Here is a 3799-nt window from a genome sequence, read left to right as displayed (position 1 = left end):
TTCCCTGTCCCTGATAAACTTCAACCTGAAAACCCCTGTCATTAAAGACACCCCCCAGGGCCTGTGAATGATGCTGACCCCTCAGCCTCCTTTTGAGGGTGAGTATCTTGGGATGGGTGGAGTTGTCCTGGGCCCTGCATCCCACTAAGGATGTGGCAAAATTAAGGCTGTCGAGGCAGAAATAATTTGATAAAGGTTCACTGGAAGCCAAGTGTGAGGCTCGACGGGGGAAGATGCACCAAAAAAGCTGGGCGTGTTCCAGAGCCTGTCACAGGTTGGAAGACTTAGCTAGAAAGTGTAGGAGAAGGGAGAACTCCTTTTCCATTGGTGGCTGCAACACAGAGGTTACATTCATTGGCTACAGATGACAACACACAGGCTAACATTCTATGTGCAAGATGATCAGTAAAACTTTGTGACTCAGAAACAAATGTGTCATTTTTATTTTGAGACACAGTCTCACTCTGTCACCTAGGCTGGAGCACAGTGTCATAATCATAGCTCATTGTAACCTTGACCTCCTGGACTCAAGCTGTCCTCCTGCCCCAGCCTCCCGAGTAGCTGGGACTACAAGCACACACCACTATGTCCAGCTAATTTTAAAAAATTTTTTATAGAGACAAGGTGAGGATGAAGGAGGAAAGCGGGGCCGGGGGGTGCAGCATGGAGGTCTCTCTATGTTGCCCAGTCTGGTCTTGAACTCTTGGCCTCAAGCATTCTCCTGCCTCTGCCTCTGAATAGCTGGAATTACAGGCATGAGCTACCCCACCTGGCTTCAGTGTCCTTTTTGATGCCAGTAGGTTATGTATTAATCAGTATGTCAACACTTTGAGGAACTCACAGTAGGATTTGAGGGCCTCAGGGTAAGAGCCTTTACTCAGAGACAGGATGTAAGCCATGAATCACAAGTCCTTCCCCAGGTGGTTAATCAGGAAGCCTGCCAAATGTGACCTGTAGGTTATCAGATGGGTGTCAAACCTGTACTCTCCAGGACTAGCCACTGGCTAATCACACATGGCAGTTAAAACTTACCCTATATAATACAAAAAGTGCAGCTCCTCAGTCACTTAGCTACCTCAAGTGCTCAGTACCCACAGGCAGCGAGTGGCTACTGCCAGGGACAGAGCAGACCTGGGACGCTTCTGCCATCACTGTACATTCTATGGGATGTTTCACTGCCTGGGTGCTGGCAACAGATGGTGGTACACTGTGGGCCAGCTACAGAGGGGAGAGCCTAAACCCACTGAGGTGGGGCTAGGGATGGTGAGGCTCATGGTGTAGGGAAAAGCTTCTCCTAGGAGCTGCACCTCTGCTGATCCTCAGCCTGAGGCTCCTGCTCTGTCTGAGCAGACAGAGCCCAGACCTTAACCTCCCTTGTGTGCCGGTGCTCCTCGGAACCAGGCCCCCTTCCTTGTCTTTCCACCTACCCCCTGTGTCTTTTCGTGGGCTCCCTTTGCCATCTTCTCCATTGGTTTTCAGCGGAGGCTGCACTTGCATAGTCCAGGGGGATCTCAAACTGCATCAGAGGCCCCTGGAGGGCTTGGTAAAGCACAGACTCCAGGGCTTCACCCACCGCCTCTGATCAGCAGATCTGCGGTGCAGCCAGTGACGGTGCATTTCAACAAATCGCCCAGCGATGCTGATGTTGCTGGTCGGGAACCACACTTTGACAACCGTTGGTGTGGTCTAAAGAATCCCATTCACTGATTCATGCATTCAACAAATATTTATTTAATGCTACCACGGGCCGGGTGCTCTTCCAGTGCCGGGATAGGCTGTGAGCCACCCAGAAAAGCCCTTGTCCTTCATTCTAGGACTTGGAGATGGACAGCAAACAAGTTTTCTAGGTTGGGTGGTGACAACTGTTAGGAGGAAGAATTATCCAGGGGAAGGCGAGAGGGCTATTGCACAAGGTCGTGGGGAAAGTCCTCACTGACATGGTGACATCTGAGCAGAGATCTGGGAGGGGACTTGGGGGAGAAGGAGACCCTGGACCTTCTGACTGCTTTGTTCTATCCTCAGCTTTTTAATGTGGAAAATGAGAGTCATGTTGAAAATCAAGGTCACAGTCTGGACGGGCGTGATGGCTCACACCTTTAATCCCAACACTTTGGGAGGCCAAGGTGGGAGGATCACTTGAGACCAGGAGTTTGAGACCAGCCTGGGCAATACAGCCTCTGAGATACCATCTCTACTAAAAAATGCAAAAATTAGCTGGGCACTAATTGTGTTGCATGCCTGTAGTCCCAGCTACTCAGGAGGCTGATTCGGGAGGATCACTTGAACTTGAGAGGTTGAGGCTGCAGTGAGTCATGATTAAGCTACTGCACGCTAGCCTGGGCAACAGAGTGAGACCCTGTCTCAAAAAAAAAAAAAAAAAAAATCAAGGTCACGTCTACTCAATAGCTAGGTTTTAAAGACAAATTCAATTGTGTGTGGACGTGGTTTGTTACAAAGAAGCCTGGTGTCAAAAGCCATAGATTTGAGCTCAGCTTGCAGTTTCACCCTTGGGCCACAGCAACTGGTCCTCGTACTTCAGAAACCTCTGCTGGCCACACCCCTCTCTGCAAGGTTAGGAATCCCCAGGGCTAAGGGTACCAGGATAGGAGCCTGTGTGCCCCTTTGCAGGATGCCATAGGATTACCAGTCTGTACACCTAGTCCAGTTCCAGGACTCACAGCCCCCTTCCTGTCTATCCTTCAGGGCAGACCAGGCCCCAGGGTTTGCACCCTAGGCCAGGAGATGACTGTGTAGGGATGGGGTGGATGGAACTTGACCTGGGGTCTGGAATGTCCATACAAGCGTGTACTGATAATGGATAGAGGGGGCCAGGCCAAGCCAAGGGCTCCATTTATCTTCTTGTCTTGCACTCTGCAAACATCAGGGGCAGACCTGTTTGCTTCAACCCATTAGTTGAGTGCTCCCTACCTCTATCCAGCTTTGGGGATGAGAAAGGAGAGTGTAGGCCAATCTACCACTGCTGGAAAAAGAAACAAATGTCATAGAGATCATGGGTCAGTGGTGGACCCCGCATCAATGAGAACAGCAGATGCGTGGGATCAGTCCTATCCCCTCTTAAAAACATAAGCTTTTATGATGAAGTGCAAATTTTCTGTGCCTTTCACACCTACTTTTTCTTTTTAATGTGTGATATCTTTTTCAGGCACAACTATCTCAGGCCTTAAATGGAGTTTCGGATAAGGCAAAGGAAGCAAAGGAGTTTCTGGTTCAGCTGAAGAACATATTGCAGCAGATCCAGGTGAGCACAGCTCTGAAGTCAGGAGAAATACTCAGTGTGGAAAGTTTGCACATTGTGCATCATAATAAGAAGAAAGGGGCCGGGCACAGTGGTTCATGCCTATAATCCCAGCACTTTGGGAGGCCGAGGCGGGTGGATCACCTGAGGTAGGGAGTTTGAGACCAGCCTGACCAACACGGAGAAACCCGTCTTTACTAAAAATACAAAAATTAGCTGGGCATGGTGGCAGGTGTCTGTAATCCCAGCTACTCTGGAGTCTGAGCCAGGAGAATCGCTTGAACCTGGGAGGCAGAGGCTGCGGTGAGCTGAGATCGTGCCATTGCACTCCAGCTTGGGCAACAAGAGCAAAAGTCTGTCTCAAAGAAAAAAAGAAGAAGAAGAAAGAAGAAGAAGAAAGAAAAAGAAGAAGAAGGAGGAGGAGGAGGAGAAGAAGAAGGAGAAGAAGAAGGAGAAGAAGAAGAAGAGGAAGAAGAAGAAGAAGAAGAAGAAGAAGAAGAAGAAGAAGAGGAAGAAGAGGAAGAAGAAGAGGAAGAAGAAGAA

General features: G+C 49.3%; 1 protein-coding gene across 2 annotated transcripts in view; it reads left to right on the top strand.

Moving 5' to 3' along the window:
- The first annotated feature begins 3167 nt into the window (after window positions 1-3167).
- Window positions 3168-3799, top strand: part of TRIM67 (tripartite motif containing 67) — a 29768-nt gene continuing 29136 nt past the window's right edge. For both annotated transcript variants that reach the window (XM_017885619.1, XM_017885618.1), the window contains exon 1: window positions 3168-3259. The gene's annotated coding sequence lies outside the window, so the exon portion shown is untranslated. The remainder of the gene's footprint in view (window positions 3260-3799) is intronic.

This window comes from Rhinopithecus bieti, unplaced genomic scaffold (assembly GCF_001698545.2).
Source record: "Rhinopithecus bieti isolate Rb0 unplaced genomic scaffold, ASM169854v2 scaffold_14839, whole genome shotgun sequence".
NCBI lineage: Eukaryota > Metazoa > Chordata > Mammalia > Primates > Cercopithecidae > Rhinopithecus > Rhinopithecus bieti.
Note: the sequence above shows the minus strand (reverse complement) of the source record. Positions and strands in the feature narration are given on the sequence as shown.